Genomic DNA, 22056 nt, shown 5'->3' with positions numbered 1-22056 from the left:
ATTTGCATCGTGGTTTGAGCTACTTACAGAGAGAACTAAGTTGCCTTCTATACAGCCCTTGGTAGGAGCAAGCTTAAGAAAATGTGATTTGTCCAGAAGAAGGGAGGAAAGTGGTTTTGGTCCTCAATAGATAGGCCTGGCACTTTACTTGGACCAGATCCCTTTTTATTATTATTATTTTCTATGATGAAAATGCACTAATGCAAATAAACCTGCAAACAGAAAAAAAAAAATTATTAGACCTTCTCCATTACTAGAAATCCTCTCCAGGTCTTTTAGTGTAAAACATGGTCAAAGTGTACCTACGAAAAAGTCTGTCATTGTATTATTTCCTTTAATGAAGTATTCCATTGAGTGTCTGTCAAAAACAGTCACATGGTAAACATTGAACAGGAATTTGAAATGTTAAAGGAATAAAACTCTTCAGGGAATAAATTATTTTTACAAGTGGCCAATATAAAATAATACAGTACAAGTCTCTTAAAGTAGTAATTGATAAAGGAATAAAACTGCTAAAAGAGTATATTTTTCATTCTCTGAAGGAAACCGTGCAATAGCACTCAGCAGTATTTAATCTCCAGGGGCCTCCAGAACAGGCACAGAAGTGCATGTAACTTAAAATTGACAGGAGGGATCTTCCACGAGGTCCGTGCTACCCACTGCCGGCTGTCGACAGCCACATTACAGCAGCAGGCCCGCTCACTCAGCACCACCACAGTTTGCCATTCCCAGGCTTTTTTTCTTTAATCTGGATATTAAGCAGATAATTCCCAAGGCTACATCCCTGTGAAGTGGAAAAACATGACTCTTCCAGCCTGCCATATGGGGAAACTGAGATACAGAGAGGGTGAAGCCTTGACTGAGGTTGGCCTGTTTGTTCTGACATGTAATATGGTTGTGCAGGGCCTCCATCCTTCTGCAGCATTTTAACAACCTTCTTAAACTGTGGTTTTCCTGCATACTACGAAACAGAATTGCCTTTGAGTTACAGCTGTATTGTAACTGGGTCCTTCGGCTTCCTACGGGGCGTACCCAACTCTCCATATGGAAGCAAAGTATCACATTCATCTTGGTGGCTGCCTAATTAAAGAGCTCTTTCAACATATTGTAGGGCTCTGTGAGTGGGCTTCAAAGGCTGACCTTACACAGGCAAAAGGAGAGCATCCCAAGGGGGATAAAATTATCCTGCTACGTGGCTAGAGTGCGATTCTCATTTACCTTAGAAATCGGTCTGTCCCAGAAACTTTTGAGACTTTCATTGAGGAAAAGAAGAGAATTTTTTTATTAGGTAGATATATTCAGAGAGATTCTTGCATGAAAAGAGCAGGGAAAAAAAAAAAAAAGTGGGGATTTAGGAGAAGGCATATAAATGACATTTCATATATGCTTGTTATAACTTGGTGGGTCTGTGAGAGACCAAGTGATGTCAGTTCATGCAGGCTTAATCCAGTGATGTCCTCTCCCCGAGTTCTCATCCTGTTTTTCCATCCACTGTTCAGACAATCTGCCCTGCAGCACTTGTTTGTTCTTCTTGAGATTGGTCACACTGAAGCAGTTGTATGGAATTAGTTGTTTGGTTTTTTATTTAATTATTTTTTTTTTACTGCATCTGTCAGCTAGTTTTTGGTTTGGTGGTGCTTTTTTTCTTTTGCCCCTATTTCTCTCCCCCCAGCCATAAACTCGCTCTCCATAAGTTTAATCAGAAATAAAACCAGCTTTTATCTGAATAGTCTCAAACTTGGGTATGTTTTAAAACCAAGTCTTTTTTAATATAAAGTTTACAAAACTACCTTTTGCAGCATTTCTGGTTTTGGTATTCCCTAAAAAAATATTTAAAAAAAATGGGAATAACTATGAGGGATTTTTATTTTTTAATTCCTGCACGGTTTACTTTGCTTAGTTATAGAGAAGATGCAAGAAACTTTGAGTAAAAATAATAGAAGGTAAAGGTGCTTTTGGGAATCAGTAGACTTTGTAACAATCTACATCACAGAGTATACTCCTTGCATCATGGGGTATACTCTCCTAGCCTGTTCATTGTAAACAGACTGCATTAATTTCAAGAATAGTGGCATGCTCTTATCAATAATATGGAGATTGTTTCGTTTTATAATCCACGTTATCAGTTACTATTTTCTCTCACTAACTATTTTAGGATTGAAATTGTTATACTTTGTTTGAGACCTGGGGACATGAAATTTAAAAAAAATCCTTCAGTTTTTCTCTTTTTTAATGGTGGTTTTGATCATATAGAAATAAGGAAAGGAAGAATGAGAATGAATTACAGTATTTCTAACATATCCAATAATATATTTTGTTTCTGCCTCATTGCAAAATGACCCAAATGAATGTTGTTTAAATTTGGCTTATTTTATAGATACCCTAGAGAGTCTGGTCATAAATCAAATGCCAAACCAGTTAGTTCAGTAGTTTCAAAGTGGTCCGTACGCATAACATATGTAGCCTGAATATCACTTGTGCCTGTACCTCACTGTTTTTCTCTGTTGAGGTCTCTCCATTCTCATGGAAACCAACCACTGATTGACAGTAATGCTGTGAACTTCCATTTATTAGCTAATGCGTTTTCACTGACTTTTCATGAAAATAGGAGCAGAGTGGAGCATTATGGAATATTCATGGAACAAAATTCCAGAGAAAGAGGTCTTAGGGTCAGGAGGAGGGAGGGAATGGGAAACAGATGCCAGATTGCCTGTAGAGAGTCCAAGCATGTGTTTTTGTTTGTAGCAATGATGCACATGCCTTTTGCGGGTGCAATTATTGCTTCTGCCTTTGAAAGTTTCACCATAAATCTGTTTCTCAATCTCCCTTCATTTTTGACCCAAATTAACCTCTTCTCCATACAGTTCTGTTACTTAACCTCATTTTCTCTTGGGAATATCTATATACAACCATGCTGTAGGTGTTCTCTCCTGAATTTCAGAGATCGCTCTGAATTCAAATCCATTTCTGGACAGATTTAATTAATTAAATATTTATATTTTTTCATAATCTGCATGCACTGGATCTTATGTTTCACTGAGTCACTGCAGTGAACAACACCACACGAGTGAAAAAAAGACATTCGCCCTTTATTTTTGGTCTCTGCCTAGCATCCAGCTTTACGTGAAGGCATATGATGTGCAAGTAGCTGAAAACTGGGACCTAGAGTATTTGAATATCCATTTAACATATCGTGACACTTTCCTTTTAATCTATCAAACACTTAAAAATCTGATTTCTCTTGTTCTAGCAATAGCTTGTCTTCTTTGAGTGACACCTTGGGTCTAATGAAGCTGACTGCAGGTGACTCACAGATAACTGCAACAGATGTGGGGTGAAAGCTTTTAGCAGCCGTGCACCTCCAAGTGGGAATTCCCAGCCCGTCATACCTGTGACATTGACACTCTTCTATTTTCCCACATCAGACTCAGGCTTTAGCATGGACCTGACAGGTTCAAAGTGACATAAGCTATGCCTGGGCTTGGAGTGTTTTAGAGAGGAGGGAGTTAAGTGCATTAGCATTCATTAGTTTTGTTTAGGAAATGGACAAAGAGTTGTAACTTAATATTCTTGTACTCTAGGGAGCTTTGAGCCTCCTATGAGTTTTCTAACTTGGGTTTAATCAGTAGGCTGGGATGCTTGCAGAAGTGTTTCAGCTTGCTGCCAGGTGGTTAAATTCAGCTGCTAGTCAGGCTGTATCCTGCTGAAGAGAAAATGCACTAGCTCGAAATGTAATGTAAGCTGCCACGAACAGCTACGTATCAGAATATAGAGCCACATCATACTGTATACAAAGTCAGGAACTTCTGTGCTCTCTCCTTCTGAAAAGAGAAGCTCTTCAGTAGCTCAGAGGCTTGTTTTTGAGAGAACTAGCACATTGCCTATGGTTTTCTCTGCGTGCTTGAGGCATGTCTCCCGTAGTACGTCCTGCAATGTGCAGGACTGATGCTGGGAGAGTAAGAGCTGCGGAATATCCTACAAATGTGAGCCCTGCGGTACAGGAGAAGTTAGGGAGGGTCAGATGGATTGGCAGGGTTTCACGGTTTCTAATGTGCTGCCCACAGTGGTTTGAAATAACTGCAGCCTGTATCAGATCTGTCAAAGCTGAGTGGTAGCCTTCAGCCCACGTGGCGCAACCAACCCAATGGGGTCGCTCACTCGGGTTAGCTGTTGTGTACGGATGCTCGTTGTACTAAGGGCACTGTGAGCTTAGTGATTTCCAGCCAATATCTCTCCGCAACGCCATTTGTCAAGAAAGCCGTTCTTTTGAGCTAGAGGTGTGTATCTGGCCCCTCAGAATGGAAGTAATTTAAATGCATATATATGTATTTTTATTTATTTTATTTTATATGGGGCGAAGTTGCCTGAGGCCTGTTTATTAGTTAATAACCCCCTCCAGGTTACCATCTCTAATCTTGTAATGAAATTGAGTTAATAAATCCAAGATATTATTAAATAAAGTAAGTATTTAATATTACTTGTCCTCTTTGAATCCAAGTTGCAATACAACAGAATTTCATTTTATAAATAACACCTTTCGTGCTAGCACCACAGGGCATGATTCAAAAGAATCTAAATAGAACATGAATGCTGTAATCAAATGCAGACCCCAGGAAGGCAGATTAAAAAGGCATGTTGCTGGTTAGCGCAGCAGACAGGGTAAGTATAGCGGGTCACAGCAGAAAAGCTAGTTACAAAAACAAGGGCACAATCAAATGAAAATTGTTTGCTTGCCCACTCCAAACCATGACTGACTGCTTCTGTGTCCATGACCTATTTTTTTAATAAAGGAATATTTAGAGAGGCTGTTACATTTTAATTGCTTTGTATTAAACAAGAAAACAACAAAAATCTCAACCCTGTGTTTGCATCTGGAGGACACTAGTGGATTATCTATTTATAGATAGGGATGCTACATCTGGAGAAGACTTTTCCACTAGGTTTATCTCATCTTTCTCTGTTTATCTCTCGTCTGCTCTATCTCTCTTTGCATCCACTGCCAAAGCTTATGTATCTCCTCATACACAGAGGAACATAGAGCAGAGGGGAGAGCTGATGGGAAGTGCCATGAAGCTTACCTTGCAGAGATCCTTCAAGTGTTCACTTTGGAGGACAGGATTGACAGGAGCGAAGGAGACTTGTCTCTAAATCCTTGGAAACCCAGGAGTCCAGAGATAGCTGTGCCATGGTACGACTCCACTTGTAGTGCTGCCCAGCCTGCCGCATGTGCCTGGCTGTGTCACCCGTGTCATCTTGCTATCTTTTCTCCTCGAGGGGGATTACAAAGGTGGAGCAGGGGTTAATGGAGCAAAAAGCAGAATTAACCTCCGTGTGTTTATCAGCAGCTGCTCCCGAGGTCTAGTCTCAGTCTCTAGCTGTATGGAGAAACGAGGGGAGAAAAGTCGTGTCTCCAAGCCTCTGGTGGGTTTCTTCCCCCTTTCTTTGCAAAGGTGTGGGAGAGCCTTTGGAGGCTTGTCCTCTGTAGGGCTATATAAGGCAGGCAGAGAAACCCACAGGTTGTACTGTTGTTCTTAAAAGGATTCTGGTTAGCTCTGTGTGTGTGTGTGTAGAACTGCATCCAAACACATTTAGCGTTCAAGAGCTAACAGCCAAGTCAGGAGGGAGAAATAAAACCACGATTATTTTCTTTATATATACATGCGACTGTGTACACATATGTATGCATCTATATCTCTGTGTGTAACACTGTTATGAATATTACAAAATACTGCCTAGATAAAGCATGTGTTTTAAGTGTCACCTAATTAAAGCTTTTAAATTACATTAAATTTAAATTATTTGAAGTCAGGTCCCAAGAAGGAATGTCAGTACAGTTACTGTGCTGAACTACATAAACGGTGAAAATATTTCTGTAGGCAGTCTGATACTTTAACAGGTAGGATCAAACCAGCCAAATGCAAAATAATGAATTGCAAAAAACTGGTCTGTAAACACTCTTACAGAAAGAAAAAATAAATAAAATCTTCTGGAGTGGTCTGCTGTACTCAAGGTAAATGAAATATTTAGTGATGGCAGCAGTAAAAAAAAAAAAAAAAAGAAAAAAGAAAAAAAAAAATGAAATATGAGATCTTGCATCCCAAGTTATTAGTGACCTGTTAAAAGACAGGCTGAAAAGTGCCTTTACCAAATTAAAACTTTGAAAAAGGGCACAAATGGGAAATGTCAAAATAAAAAATCGGAGGAAAATGATTGTCCTCCTGGCTCTTATTATTTTGCAGTTCTGAGGCAGCGGCCACTGTTAACGGTAGTGAAACAAGAGCGGCACAATTCAGAGTCTCTCCTGAAGTCTGTAATGGAAATAGTCTGTGCTGACAGGCAGACAGTTGGAATTTGCTGAGATTTTGATCACAATTGCGTGATCTGTTTGCTGCATGTGTTGTTTTTTTGTTTTTCTGGTTTTTTTTTTAGTCTAATTTTTTAGAAACCTCATAGGTTTCTTTTTTTTTCTTTTTTTAATGGAAGATTTCATTTGGTTCTCTGCTCCCTGTTTTTATAGTTCAGGCATCCCTAATGCTTAATGATACTAAATAATCAGAATGCCAGAGTGCTTAATTTAATGTCTGCTATTGATCTCTGGACTGTTTAGCAAATGACTTATTAAACACAGAGGGCCATATACTGCCTTCACTTTCATCTATGTAAATCCCTTAAAGGCAGCTTAAGTTATTGGGAACCTAAGGTCAGTTGATCAGCCTGCTAATCGTGGTTCCTGCTTAGAAACAGGGAAGGTTTTACTGGGCATGGTCAGGAATTATTTTTTCAAATTCTGCTCCATTATACTCTGTGCACTGCTGCTTTCTGAGCACCTCGTTCTCCGGGCACCCCTCACTAATAAGGTTTCACTTGAAAGTGCTTGAAATTTTCTTAATTATCTTAAATATTCCTGGTAATGCTAGTAAACATAGTGGTAGTGAGAGGTGAATGATGAGCCAACCCAATACATGAGCAAAACAGTTCTCATGAGATTAGATCAGCTGGTGGCTGCTCAAACAGAGCAGAAGCCATCGGCTTCTGGGGCTTCTCCCTTTTTGGAGAATGGAGTCAGCTATGGTTCTGCCTTGAAGCACTTCACATGGATGTTGGGAAGGGGACACATGCCTGTCTGTGGATTCCTGTAATCTGAACACGTGCTATGGGCTAGTAAAGTCCTTGCCAAGCTTCTCCTTGAGGATTTTTACTGAAATATCCGAGCACAGGTAACAAGCTGCAGCTATCAGGCTGCTAAACTGACCTTGGGTTTAGGTCGGTCATTTTACTGTGAACAGTGTTGGGCAGGAAGAATGTTTGGACTCAGATTACACGTTTTTAATTGTTTGGTTTTAGCATGTAAGAGCCAGATGGTCAAATTTACAATTTACCAGTCAGTCTGGTATAATCGAGTTGAGTTCCTTCCTTCTCACAGCTCCTCAGGTGTTGTATGGGTGATGTCACTTTGATTTTTCTGTCTTAAGAAATCTCTTGAAAATTCTTTTGTTTTATGAAGATCACCTTGGTATTGTAGATCTAGAAATGCTTTAACAAGAGCTTGCCAAAAAGATGTGAGCCCGACAGAGCTGTGATTTATTATAAATTTTGCATTAAATACTCTCAAGTTTTTCTTTCAACGGTACTTCAGTCTTAAGCGTATCTCTGCCTTATCCACCTGCGTTCGTAGACTGATTGTTGCTAACAAAAATCAATGACAGCATTGCTTTGCCAGCAAGAACACAGAGATGTAAAGCTAATCAGGTTAAAAAACATGTTTTCATTTGTGTCTTGTGCATACAGTAGTCCTCAGGTATTCAACAGACTAGGGAATATTTTTCAGATTTGGGACATTGAGATCTGAGAGAGGTATGGATGAGCACTACACACACAAAGCATTGCAGCTCTGTCTCAAATGGAGGAGTCCCTGAGAAACAAAGTGAAAATTGGGACTGCCAAGACATTTTCAGCATCTCATGATCTTTTAGTCTTTTGTCCCCCTTCTCCTTTGAAGTCACTCCTCTCCTGCTGTACTCTGCTGTTCTAGTCATGACCCAAAACACAGCATTGCCAAGCATCTCGGCTCCCATCAGCAATCCGTGATCTTCTAATGCTGTACATGCCAGGCAGATTTAATAAGCTCCCTAATAATGACTTGTAGCATACTGGTTTCTCATAGACTCAGGCCATCCCCCCATTCTAGGTCTCCAAATATGCTTGATAAATTATTTGAATTACGCTTTCTGTTGCCATCTGTGGTTCCTCATAAAGAGACTGCTATTTGCCGTGCATTGTGCCAAATCACGCAATAGTTCTTGCAAAGCTAGGGACTGTACTGAAATCACCAAATTCGTGTCACTTGTGACCTGCAGTGCAATCCGATGTGAGCTTTGTGTAGGCGTCAGTTCCAGCCTCGTGAGATGAGAGCGAAGGCAGAAGGTCTCCAGCCCATAAGCCTCAAAAGGAGGTGTGGGAGAAGAGAAGTTCATGTATGTATTTAAAAAAAAAAAGCTTATATATAATGTTCTTATAGTTATGCATCATAAAATGCATAAAGCGTTGATATTATATATATAAATAGACATGGACACGCATATATGTGCACACACACATGTATACCGTGACCTTCTCCTCCTTCCCCTTGCCTTGAACTTCCTCCCCGAATCTGTCCGAACGGCGAGGCGATGAGCAGTTCTAAAGAAATTTAGCACTGCGTGAAACCTTGGAACAGTGACATCTGTTGAATTTGGACAGTTTTGTTTGTCTACTGGGAAATCGCATGAACTTCCCAATATTTTTTTAAATTATTTTTTTTCCTAAAGTTTGTGTTGCCCTCCCTCCCTCCCTCCTCCCCAGTAAGGGAGGGCAGCTTCGGGAGACATGGCTGCTTTCTTGCCTTCTGGTGCGGTGTAAAGTTTTCCGTCGAGAGACAATAATGTACATTCCTCTGGCAGGACGGGATGGATTTTTTTGTTTCTCTTGCTGTTGTTTATTTATAAGACATTTCCTCTTGCTTAGTGGAAGTTTGATCATAAGAGGCTCCAGTGATTTTCCTTCCCACCTCTCCCCTCCCTAATTTCTCTGCCTCGGCACTCGCTCTGGAACACAGTGAACTCAAAAAGCCCATCGGCGCGGGGCGCGCTTAGCAGCCAAGCCTTGCCACTCTCCAGAGACTGTGAGGTGATTCTCCTTCGTCACCGCTTGGACCAGGAACCACAGCCCTGGTGAGTGGTGAGCTCCCAGAATTTGATGTGTCAAGGCTTCTATTCTCGGTGCCGCCGAGGCAAAGCAGGAAATAAAGGGTTTTTTGTTGTTGTTGTGGTGTTTTGTTTTGTTGGTTGGGTTTTGTTTTGGTTTTTGCTTTGCCTTTTTTTTTTTTTTCCTTTTTTTTTTTTTTTTTTTTTAAAGCTTTTAAAAACAAGATCGGCAGCGACCACAGAGGGATACGGAGCTGGGAGCAGCCGAGGGACGGGAGCTCCGGGCAGGGGGAGGCTGCGCCCCGTGTCCCCGCCGCCACCAGCGGGGGGTCGGGGTCGGCAGCGGCTCCCGAGGTGCGGGGGCTTGGGGATGGGGGACGGGGGGAACAGGGAGGGGACACAAGGGGGACAACGCTGATGAGAGAGGGCCGGGTGAGCTGGGAAAGGGAGGGTATGGGAGAGGGGGGAAAAAAAGCGTTAATCCTCCGCTTGGAGTTTCTGTCTGGCAAGTTTTCATGCCTCTGTGTTCTGAGCATTTACATTATGCTCTGAATACCTGATTGCCCAGCCAAGCAGAAAAGAAACTCTACAGTGGATGCATAGTAAAAGAAAATGCTTCTGCAGAAGCCACCTCTGGGAATAGGAAGAACTGGTTGGTTTATAGGCTGCTGGTCCATTCGAGGGGGAGGGAAGGGTTGCATTTATTTTATTTTATTTTATTAACTCTCTCAATTCCCTTCTTTTCCCTTTGTATGGGGAACTGGCAGTCGGGAAAAAATATTTTTTTTGAAAACTTCACCTACAAAATTTTGGCTACTAAAGAATTAAGTATCTCAACCGGCATCGAGGCACTTACGCAGTTATTTCCAGCTGATGGATAGGGAAGCTGAGGCACAGAAAGTGAAGTGATTTGGTCAAGGCTGCATGGGAAAGCCAGTGAAGGAAAAAAGGAATAGGATGTGCGTCTCTGGTTCCAGGCCCAGATTACTCAGGGTCTCCTTTTGTCCTCTCCTGCCCAGCTAAATGTATCGCTTCTGTAAATCTTTCATTGCTGCAGTGCTAAAGAAGGCCAGGGCAGTGCGTGGGTTGTTCCATTCATCTTTTATCATCTCCCATGTTATCTGAGTTGAAGAAATGAATCATTTCTTGACTAATCCTTTCTACTGTTAACAAAGTAGGCATATAAGAGACACAGAGTAGCAGTCAAAATATTTGTATTTTGAGGTGTTATCCTGTTCTTTGAAACATGTTGTCCCTGGCAAAAGAACAAAATGTTTAATGGCACCAATGTATCTTACATGTGGTATTAATTAGAAGGTGTTCTTCTCCACGTAGTCTTGCTTTTGACTTGGATTCACTCACTAGGTGTATCAACAAACACACATCTCTGACTCCCCTGGAGATACCCCCTCACCAAACACTGCTGTTCACCTGTGACACACAGAGGAAATCAAGTCAGCTTTTCCCTGCTTTCATGGCCAGTGCAAATTGTTAAGGACAGCATACAAAGTCTGGCTTTGATCAGTCTTTCACTGGAGTTATCGGAGGCTTTGCCATTGACTTTGGAATCGACCTTACTGTCAGATGAAACTCAAGCCCCATTAAAGTACTTGCTATTTCTTATAACCAGTAAGTAAAGCCATGCAAGACTTGGTGGTTTTACTGCTTGGCAATTTTTGCAAATATTTTCTTTGGTCGTGATCCATGTGGGGTTCTCAGTCCTTCTCAGTGTTTCAGTTTCAGCTTAACGTTTAACTAAGCCCAAAAACTGTAGATGGAGAATAGACAAAACCTCTGAGTTTCCTCTGGGTTTACTTTAGAACCATAGAAAACTGTGGACTCCTCTTTTGTTTTTCATCTACAGACCCATAAGATGACTGGAGATTTCCTTCAGCACTGAGCAGCGAGGGTTAGCTCTTTCTCTTGGTGCACTGCGACTGTGGAACCTCTCCCTGAACCTAAACTAAATCACTACTTCTTAACAAAACCCACAATTAGGCCAGCCAATTCCCTCAATAAAGAGTCGTATGCACACACAGAGTAATCTTTACATCCATCGAAGCCCTAATCCAAATGGTCCCTGCTTTTGACTAAATGGATGTTAAGATCCAAAGTTGGCATTTGCATCACCTTTTTACAGTGTACTCAAAGAAGCTGACAGATCAGAACATCCCAAACTTTCAGGCAGTTCACATCACAGGCAGAAATATAATGGATTTTTTCTTTTCTCTAAATGGGCTATACTGAACGCCCACACACACTTTTGGGTCTGATCTTTGAAGCTTATCTCTGATTTACTTTCTCCCTCCAGGCAGTGTAAGTCTGAAAGACATAAGTACTTCTGAAATGGAAAGTTCTCAAAGCACAGCGCTAAATGTCTGAAACTTCAAACTTCTGCCTATGTAACACTTGTTCTCTGGATATACGGTAGTCAAGGGCTGTCACTCTGGCGACTTCCACCAAGAAGGCAAAACAGTGTTTTATTTCTTTTTTAAGAGTCTCTGTGTTGTTCTAAACCTCTTGGTGTTTAAATTATTTAATTAATGTATTCTGCAAGTCTCTGTGGAGGTAAGGGAACTTGTCTTCACTGGTATTTATGTACAACAGTGTGGAGAAAATCAGCAGTCTTTCTTATTATGGTATAAGCTGCTTATTGACTCTAGTCCAAGGTTATAATGGTTTGTCTATGGTCTAAAATCATTAGGGTGAAAATCTGCAATTTCAAATCATATTTTGACTGTCTGTTTTAACGCTCTGGGACAGTAAGATGATAAACTGTCTCATTAGTAGTAACTTCTTTGTTTACCATGTAATAGTTTGCCATAATTGCTTTAGAAAATCAAAATGAATGTTCTTTTACAAGTGCCCTGTTTGCCTCTGGTGACAGCCATTTTAGTTACCCTTCCAACCGGTAATCTCAAAGTGCTGAACAAGTCCTGCTGAGTTAAACCTCCCCGTGTTACCCATGGATAAGGTGGGGAAGGTATCGTCTCCTGCCTGACACAATCAAAGAGCAAATGGTAGCCTGTCATTTGCCTTCAAACCAGCGCACCGATTGTGTTTGATGTGATGTGTTTGTGCTGTTGACTGCATCAGGCAAGAACAAAGTACGGAAAAGGTTGTGATGATAAAGATGCGCAGTTTCGTAGGTACTGGAACAAGAACTTAAGCCATACTGATAATCAGGTTTTACAGTAAAAGCAACTGCTTCGTTTTGAGTATCTTGCCCCTTTTAAGGTATTACAAATGGTTTTGATTTTTTTTTTTTCCAGAAGACAAACAATGGCTTATTTCCTAGGGCCACAAAATTGAAACAGCACTATTTTCACTTTCTGTAAATCGGAAAAGAAAGTGAAGCTTGATTTGAAGGCAAATAAGAGGGAAAGTTATGAAAGTAAAAGGGATTTTGCAGGATGGAGCTAGATGATCTTCCTAGGTCTCTAGGTCTCTTCCGACTCAAACCGTGCTATGATTTGCAAGTTACCCAGGGAAGGTGGCCATGGACCACTGATGATCAGCTCCAAAGCTGTGCTGTTACTTGGAGCATTAGAACAGTTAACTCATCATCATAGCTGAAGGTTAAAGGAAAAACAAGGTGTATGAGTTGGAAAATGAAGGCTTTTCTTACTGACCTGGGCAGGGAAAAGGGGTGTGGATGAACAGTGTAATAAGGGCAAAGGGAAACAGAACAGTCTCTGGCAGACATGAATCTCAGCTCCGTCACTCTGTAGCCTTTACCTCTGTCTTTATCTTACTTGCCCATCTGTAATGTGGAAATATTATTTTCTGACCTTATGGGGCTTCTTCGAGGGAAGGGAAAACTTCTTCCCATTTAGCGATGCTCAGACATGCTTTAAAACCCTTTAAATCCAGTGCGTAGATCCCCCTGGTGCTGCATTGTTTGTTTTTCCCCCTGTTCATGTTTCAAGCTCCTAGAATAGACGCAAGTTCCAGAGCTAGCATGGGTTTGTGCTGCTGGCAAAACAAAGCAGGTGCAAATTACGGTGGGAATGAAATAGCTGGTGCTTTGAGGCGGTGGAGTGCCCAGTTCACCTCAGGGTATGTGTCTGAGTTCACAAAACATGGCTATCATGCACACCCTGATTCATTAGATGTGTTATCCGGCAAACAAGAAGCCTAATCATATTTTAGTGGGAACATTCTTATGATAAACTCTGCTTTAGTGAAACTCCATATATAGTGCAATTTCTCCCGGCCGCGTATATTACACGGTGAAGAAAAGCTACCCTGCTGCGTATCAGAAGGCTGTAATTTCATTTAGGGGGTCTATTGACATCGTAAACTGCGAGAGCAGAGCTCAAGTGGCTATTTAAGTCATAGGAACTTCAGACTGAAATTACTGCCTGGCAGTAATTGCCCCTCCCCGGCGGGCATGCGGGCCCCTATGTACGTACTTAATGTTTTCATCCGTGTGCCTATAAATAATACATCTCTTCCACGGCCCCTGAAGAGAGCGGTTCCAAAATACGGGCATTATCTACCCCCTGTGCTGCAGGATGCAGCCCAGACAGCGTCCTTTGGAGCAGCCAGGGAAGGAGCAAGCGTCCCAGGCTGAGGCGGTGGCACTCGGTAGTGGGACGTGATGCCCGGTGCTCCCGAGCTGTGCCTCGAGCACCGCGAGCAGCAAGAGGTGAATGCACCTGTGCTGGCTGGTGAGGCTGTTTGTTGCCATCGTAGCTGACACGTCTGACCTTTCCCACTTGTACGCTGTAGATATCCAGCCTGGCACACGCGAAGATAAATGTGCTGTGCCACCTGTGATCCGCAGGGCTACGGCACATCTCCTATTTATACCGTGCTTCCCTCAAATCTGTGCGCACAGCCCCGGGGCTGGTGTGCCACTGGAGAGGCAGCGGTGGTGGGGAGATGACTTGGTCCTGCCCCGAATCTGTGCATTTGGGGAGCAGATCCAAACCTGCCAGCAGCAGTGCCCAATACACCTGAGCAAGAATTTCCTTTTTGTTTTTTTCATGCACAGAGCAGCAGCCATGTGGACAGAAGTTCATGTATTTCACCCGCTTCGGTTTGTTTCAAAAAAAGAGTGAAGTCAGAAAGCGTTTGTGTTTTATCAGGAAAGCGAGGTTAACCGTTCATTATAGCTTGTCAAGAAACCTCATATTTATCCCAGGCACGGGAGGAGACTTTGAGTAGGGCTCTGGACAAGAATCATTAGGATCATGTGCCTTATATACCAACTTAGGCATTATAATTTGTATATTTAAAAACTGAAGCATATGAAGTGCGTGTAAATTCTAATCTTTGGATCCCTTTTCTTCTCTCTCTGTGTTTTTTTCTTTTATTTTTTTTTTCAGATGGTGGGAAAGAAGTATTTTTTGTACTCAGTGTGTCTGAGACCATGGTGTGCAAGAGAGGTGTTAAATTGCTACTGGGAACAGAACGAGTATTTATTTATTTTCTCTGAACCAGTCTGTCCAGTCTTACATTGCACTTACCAGAATAATTGTTCAGCATGTTAAATTACAAAAAAAAACTACTCGGTTATAACATTAGTGTTTCCATTCTTCGTCAAGAATGCTTTATTTTGGTTTCGGAGTTATTTTTTTCTGGAAAATTGATTAAACCACTGCCTCTCCCTCTTAAATGCCACCATCCTGTGAATCCTATGGCAGTGGTATGGCTTACAAAGACACAGCAGTGTTGAAAGTAAATAAACAAGGTTTGTGTAGTTATTAGACATGGCAGTAGTAGGACAGACTTTTCTGGTGTGAGGAGAAGCTGTTCACGCTTGCATTTCATCTGAGTTTGAGCAATAAACCGCACTTCTTAGGTTGACTAGCCCATTATCCTAGAGAACATGCATTAAGTATTCTTCAGAGAAACTTCTGTGCATGCACACAGGGTAAATGGGAGAAGTGAATTCTGAACTCTGTGTTGCTGACTACAGGGACCAAGGATGCGGATACCAGTAGAGTCTGTGCTTTTTCTGACTCGCTTTCAGAAAGAACTAGCCAGGTTTTTCTGTGCCGTTCCTTACCCACCTTCCTCTCTCTACTTTATTGACTTCTGAACTTTGTTATGACTGATGTTTTTATGCTGGCTGTGTTAATACTGCAAGTGGGAAAAAAAAAAAAAATGAAGTCCACAAACTGTGGATAACAGCAGATCCCACAATACAGTGTAATCAAAATAGGATGCTGGATGCCAAGACTTAGAGTTCTCATGGTCCTTATCTCTGTATGGAATAACTGGAAGTGGTTACAGTTTCCTTCGTTTAGTATAACTAAATGTATTGAGGGCAGCATATCTTTAGTGAGATATTGACTGCCTGGTGGCATGTGTCCTAATTTCAGGACGTGATGTCCTGGCATGAAGATAGGGTAGCCTTTTGTCCCACTAAATCCTGAGTGTCTGAAATCTAAAGCTGTGTTACTGTATTGGTGTCTGTCCAACAAAGATGTGTGTTCTACTTGTAGCATGTGGAAAAATGAATAAAATATCTAAAGTTAAAAAACAATTCATAAACACCATATGCACATACATACTGCAAGCACAACTTCTCTTTGAAAATATTACAATGGGACACCCTTCCAGATTCTGGTTGCAAAAGACTGCAACTTAATTTCTTCTACAGGTTTTTAGTCAAGAAATACTGCTACAGAGTCTGTTTGCTTTCCAATCAGCAAAAGTATAATAGAATAGAGAGTGTTCTCTAAAATTAAATATCAATCTGTCTGTCTAATGCTTAGAAAGATATCAACCCTATGAACTGGTAGGTGCCAAGAACTAATTCATGCTTAGGGATACTGAAGCAGAGGTTGGTGAGGTGACTAACATAACACCAAGCCCTGATGTAGTCCCACTGATTCCAAGTCCCCTGCTCTAGATGCTTTGGTTAACTTGCCAGAAGAGTTGGTGTAGCCTGGGTGTGAATGTGGCAGTGGAGGGCCCTGCAGGTCTCGTGTCATGGTGAGGAAGCTTGCTTCTTTGGAGCCTGAGTCTCGTAGACCCTGTGTGAGAAAAAGGACTCTGCTTGGCACCAAACTTCTTGCTCCACATAGTTTCTGGGCGTGGTGTCATTGTGTCTGCTGAATCCCTGGCTCACCAAAAACCTCAAAGAGTGGCTTGAGTGCTCTTTTGGTCCCATCTCTGTTTGTCCACTACAGCAGTACCATCGTTTGTTTTGCTGGCACAGTGCTGTTGTTTGTTTGTAAAACTGTAGAGAAGCTGTGGCACCGGGTTAAAAACGAGGTGGATGGCACTGTTACAGCAAGGAAAGAAGGGAGGCTATCTGACATACTCGTTCTTCCCAACCCTGAAATCTGCATCTGGGTTTAATATTAGATAGGATCACTGAGGATAACTGTGGTTGGCAATTTTTACTTTTTAATGACTTAAAACGACCTGTGATGTATTAGGCTCAGCGGTGTCACTCCGGAGCATGACTTCATTGTGAGACTTCCTGCTTCCCCAAGAATGAGCGGTGCAAACAGTGCCACTTCATCCACATTGGTGCTTTCAACATGCGATACCCTGTGGTGTAGGGAATGCTACAGCTGTTTTTACTCTAGAAATATTAGTAGTCTGTTTGATATTGTATCAGTGGGACTTGCTGCTCCATAAAATTGACTGCTCTGTAGAGCAAAGACACGAGTACAAGGGCACGCTGAGTCACTGGCTGTATTTGGATGTGTTTTCACATACTTTTGTGAGGAAAGAAGTATACTTGACAGGAGGAAGGCTAATTCTTCTCTGTCAGTCAGTGGAAGGCAGAAGGTTTAGTGAGAAGAGATCAGATGGGCTTGAATGAATTTTGTAATTCTGAACATATCTAGGAAATAGAGCTGAATGATGTATAGAGAACTCCTCTGTCACTGTGGAAAATTAGAGATTTGAACAAGATGAGTTTAATACTGAAATGAAATGAGAAGAAGTTTATGATTAATAGGGTCTGGCAGAGACAGAATACTTGTATATAATTTTGGAGGGTTAGGAAATGATCCATTGGCAGATGTGAATCTGAGGGTTTAGGGGAGAAGGGTAGCCCCACAAGGAATACCGCCTGGCTTGGCTCTTTCTAGTGAAAGTTCCAAAAATATTTTGTAACAAAAGTAAAAAGAGTTAATCACCAATTCCAGAAATCCCAGCAGCTTTTAAAATATTTTAAAAGATAGGAAAGATAAATTAGGAGTATTTGCTGAGCATAAAAAAGGCTTTTGATTCATCTTATCATTAGTCCTGCATCTGAAGGTTGCTTCTGGGGAAGGCCTTTTTCCTCTGGATACTGAATCTACCCAACAGAGCAATACTGGACATGGAGGCCAGCTTCTTTCTGCCCCCTGCAACGATCAGCTTGCCATCCTGAAGCATCAATTTGTTACATTAACTCATAAATGGCAAAATATGCAGGCAGATTAAATTTGCTTTATCTTACATGGCTACAGATGTAGCTCATTATCATTAAAATTACTCATTGGTCTGTGAGGAAAACATAAAGAAAACCATTTTGGAGAAGCTAACAGAAAAGGGTAAGATTCACAGCTCACTTGTTACCTTTATTCTAGGTAAATAATTAGCTATTTTATTATATTCTAAGTAACTTCACAAACTTTGATTGTATTCCCCTCCAGGACATGCTGAGATTCTGTATATTTTGACTTGCATACTTCTGCTTTGAAATTTTCCTTCAGAGCAAGAATTCCTTCTCCTTTGAATACCTTTAAATTTTTCCTAGTGCAGAAGAAAAGATCTGATTTTGTGCTGATGTTTTCTGACTTAAGATTATCCATGTAAAGTCAGCAAACACAGAGTAATTCATTCTAATGCAGAATTTTCAATAAGCAAGTTTTATTAGAAATGAACTGCAACTCTTACCTTTGCATGCCTCTCTCCAGAGTCCCATCCTAGTGCACTTTCCTTTAGGTGGCACTCCCACATTAACTTGTGTACAACCCGAACAGCTGTTTGTGATCTGTCATTTGTGTCTTGAAATATGATGGAGAGACTTAGAAATTATATTAATTGTGGTGTCCACGTCCTCTCTTCATTAAAAGTTGAAAATTGCTGTTCAAATATTTCATAATCAAAAATTAATCCCAGTCTACCTGCTCCAAATCATATATTACGTCCTCTGGGAATGAATCCCAAATCCCTGTTACAATTTGGATGTTCTCTCCTCTGGGTATTGATTACAAATTCTGGTTATTGTTCACATACTTTGTCATAGGGGGAATTAATCTCAAGTTCCTGTCTACTGTTCTGGGACTGAAAGCTATCTATAATTAAGATTTTTCTATTAAATGGATATTGACGATGAGCTTTTCTGTCTACATTTTTGGGTTATCTTCTGGCTAGAAAACTCAGTCATGGCTCATGGAGAGATTATTAATGCTGAGTATTTGGACCACTGTTTTTTGGGCCACTGAGTTCAGGCATTTCAGAGGAGTACATGGCATAGCAGGAGTGTTCTCTAATGTTGACACTAGGTAAGAAGATGTAAAAATTTTCACAGGGACTCAGCGAAGTGGAGCAAATAGGACGGCTGAATAAAACCAGAAGCGTTGCATCAGAAATGTAGAGGAGTATGTGAGCATGTGCTTAGCAATCTTGAAGCACCCTACAATTGCAAACCAGTTTCCTCATGAAATCAAAATGATCTTGGTTATGTGGAGAGGAGGAATAATCTCTGCTCTTTTTCAATGGTGGATAGAATGAGAATGAACACACTGTGGTGAGAGATAGCAGTATAAAACCACCAGAAAGACTGTGTATTTTTGATGTGTGGATCTGTGTTCTGTCTGATTAGTTTCAGCAACTTTGTCTATAAAAACAACTGCTGTATTTTTACATAGGTGTAGTCTTTTTGTATAACAACGCACAGAATAAAAGCATTCAGTTCCATAGCTCTGTATATCCCTGTTTCTCTAAGGGAGGAAAATCAGATTAAAACAGCTCTGAATTTAGGAAAAATTGGAATCTGGACCTACGCTTTCTTGTTTCAGACCTACTGCCACTGCTAATAGACATGGTGTTTCCAGTGGCAACAGTTGGCTCACGCATTCTTTCACACTTCAGAAGAGATCCCAGTTTCCTTTTTTTTCTTCTTCTTTAGCAGTGGGCAGCCCTGCAACCTTTTGATCATGCCGACTTTATACATTACATGACTGAACTCAGCTATGCCAAACATCCTTTTAGAAAGTTGACATTTATGCCATTTGAAAAAAGAGAGGGAGAGAGAAGTAGAAAGGTAGAAGAATGAATCCTGGCTGCTTCCTCCTGCCCTTTTGATTAGGAGAGCAGTAAGTCAGCAGAAGAGGTGGGGCTTTTAAGAAGCAGGGATGCGTGCAAGCGAGTTGTGGTCTATGATGTGTGCACACACATAGAGGAGAGGAAAGAAAAGGATGGAAGTTAGACAATAGTAATTAGAAATTATTACAAAGAATTAATTAATTGATCAAAAGCATAAGGAGACAGTCAAAGAGAGGAGATGAGATCAAGGAGATGGCCTTTGATACTACCCTAGACTAGATGAAGGAATTTGAACTCAAGAACTTCCAAGGTCCCTTTCATACCTAATAACTTTGATTCTGTAACACCTTTTATCCTATTACTTCCCTTGCAAATGATATTTTGTGTGCATTTATAATTTATTTAATTTTGTACTTAGTACAATTATTATTAAATTAACACTTAGTACTTCTAGTTCTTGCAAATTTTTGCCCACTTTTATTATCCCAGTCTTGGAGAAAGCACAGAATTTATGGAATTAATACGGCTGTTGTAACACGTATAGCATAGAGAGAAAACAGAGACAAGACTTGTGCCTGTTTTTCTTTGTTGTTGTTGTTGTACTCGTATTTGCAAAGGAAGACAAGGAGAGAAGCATCTTGCATAACTTCAGACAAGTAACAAGACTTTGTTGCATCTAATGCAGTCCGTTCATTTAATTAAAATGCCAAAGCCTTCTTGAAAACGTGTCCATCCCTGCAGTAAGTTAGAAATTTGCCCCACTTGCTCCCTTTCCAACATGCTCACTTAGAATTTTATCTTTTTAAAGAGGGGTTTTTGCATCTCTTCAGTACAACCAGTGCTGGCCTTTGTTGAAGAGGAGCTACTGGACCGAGAGAACCACTGGGTTAGTGTTTAATAGTAGTTCCTCGTTTATTTTTTAATAAAGAGAGAGAGGAAGAGAAGAGAATGGAAAGAGAGTGTGTGAGGAGACAGGGAAGGCCAGAAGGGGCAGTAATGTTAGGCTCTTTAAAAACCCTCCAGAAAAAGTACTGTTTAAAAGTAAGCTTTCAATGATGTGTAAAATACTTCCCTGTGTGAAAATCTATATTGATTTTTTTCTTTGTTTGTATAGAGATTGTTCTCAAAATAGAAAGGCTTTGACATTTTGCCTTCTCATATACTTAATCAGTCATTTGTGTCATCTGCTTTTACATGCGTGTGTGCTCTGCCTTCCCCCTGGCTGATCTGCAAAGGATGACTGCTTGCTCCTTCCTCCACATCGTTTGTAGAGCTACAGGTACAGGATAACAGTGCTGTAGAGCCTGCTGGCAGTCATGGCATGTGTGGTGATAGGGAAGGCCTGCTTTAGGTGATGGCAAGAGTGGGTGAAGCAAATGGCTGTTTGCTGTAGTCCATGTTGCAGTTGATTACCACAAGTGCCAACCTGAAGGAGCCTGTTGGCTTTCAAAACACATTTTTTAGTTGTCAGAAGCTGGAGCTTAAATTCAAAGACCTTATACTTGTTTCCAGTTGCCCTAACAGTCAAAAAATTAGCTCTGTCTTTTTATTTATTTATTTATTTATATTATTTTTATTTTTTTGCTTTGGCAAAGGTAGTTCCAAATAACCTGCCTGACAAGATGAAGTGCAAGCAAGCTCCTCTTGAACATTGCTTGTGCTCGTCCCTGTTCTTACATACAGTGAGATTTTATAGCTGCTGTGGTCAGCAAAGCCTTGTGTGGCCAGATAGAGAGGATACTTAGGAGAAATTTTTTCAGTGAAGAATGTTGCCTTTTCTGCAGCAAAAAATGTAAGTGGAAAACCACTGTGTCTCACTGTGCTGCTGAAGCTGAGGGATGCTTTGCTGTGTGTATGCAGCCTACTTCACCAAGCCAGCCCCGCACATCAAGGCCACGTTGGGTACAGTTCCTGCTCCTCAACCTGGTAATCCCACACCAGATCATGCTGCCCTTCACAGAGGGCAGCTGGGCCTTGTGGGAATCAAAGCCCGTGCCCCTGGAAACAACCGAGCAAGTGGCATGTGGAGCCCTGCTTCCCAGTGGCTGTGTGAAGAAGGGCTTGCTGAAGCTGCATTTTTAATGGTTGGCTATAAATGGCCCATTTTTACCTTTGCATACATCATCTACATGATCCCTTCACTTCCTTCCTCTTTAAGTGCTGTCTTATGCATAGATTTGTCATTTACGCTCCAACCACATTTTGCATTATTACATTTTAATGATATTTGAAGTTTTCATACATATTTGAGTTCACTGATATAAATGAAAAAAGATAAATAATCAGCATACTTAGTTTATCTGATGACATAAAGATGTTCTATCGTAACTGCCTATTTCTTGGATAAGATCAAACACAGAATCAAGTACTAAGAAAGGGTCCAAGTGCAGCTGTCTATCTGAATGACTCTGAAATCAGGGTCCTTCAAAGGCAACATCTGAACTTTGCAGTTTGGCCCCATTTGTACCTCAGATAAGAACCATTTAACCAATTCCACCCCTTAAGCTGTGTAACCCATGGGTTTGACTAAAATAAAAATAAGATCTGCCCCCCTCTTTTTTTTTTTTTTTTTTTTTTTTTTCCCCTTGGGAATGATCATCTCTCATTTTGACTTTTTTTGAGGATGCTCTGCATGATCTCGAGGGTC

The 22056-nt window shown here is 41.0% G+C and overlaps 1 protein-coding gene across 13 annotated transcripts in view; it reads left to right on the top strand.

Moving 5' to 3' along the window:
• ZBTB20 (zinc finger and BTB domain containing 20) overlaps positions 1-22056 on the top strand; it is a 452132-nt gene that overhangs the window by 258722 nt on the left and 171354 nt on the right. Inside the window, exon 1 of one of the 13 annotated variants that reach the window (XM_082751620.1) lies at positions 9470-9536. The exons of the other annotated variants lie outside the window; for them this stretch is intronic. The gene's annotated coding sequence lies outside the window, so the exon portion shown is untranslated. Of the gene's footprint in view, positions 1-9469; positions 9537-22056 lie in introns of those variants that run through there. 13 annotated transcript variants of the gene reach the window in all.

The sequence above is a fragment of the Aythya marila genome, assembly GCF_965140915.1.
Source record: "Aythya marila genome assembly, chromosome: 1".
NCBI classification, from domain to species: Eukaryota; Metazoa; Chordata; class Aves; order Anseriformes; family Anatidae; genus Aythya; species Aythya marila.
Note: the sequence above shows the minus strand (reverse complement) of the source record. Positions and strands in the feature narration are given on the sequence as shown.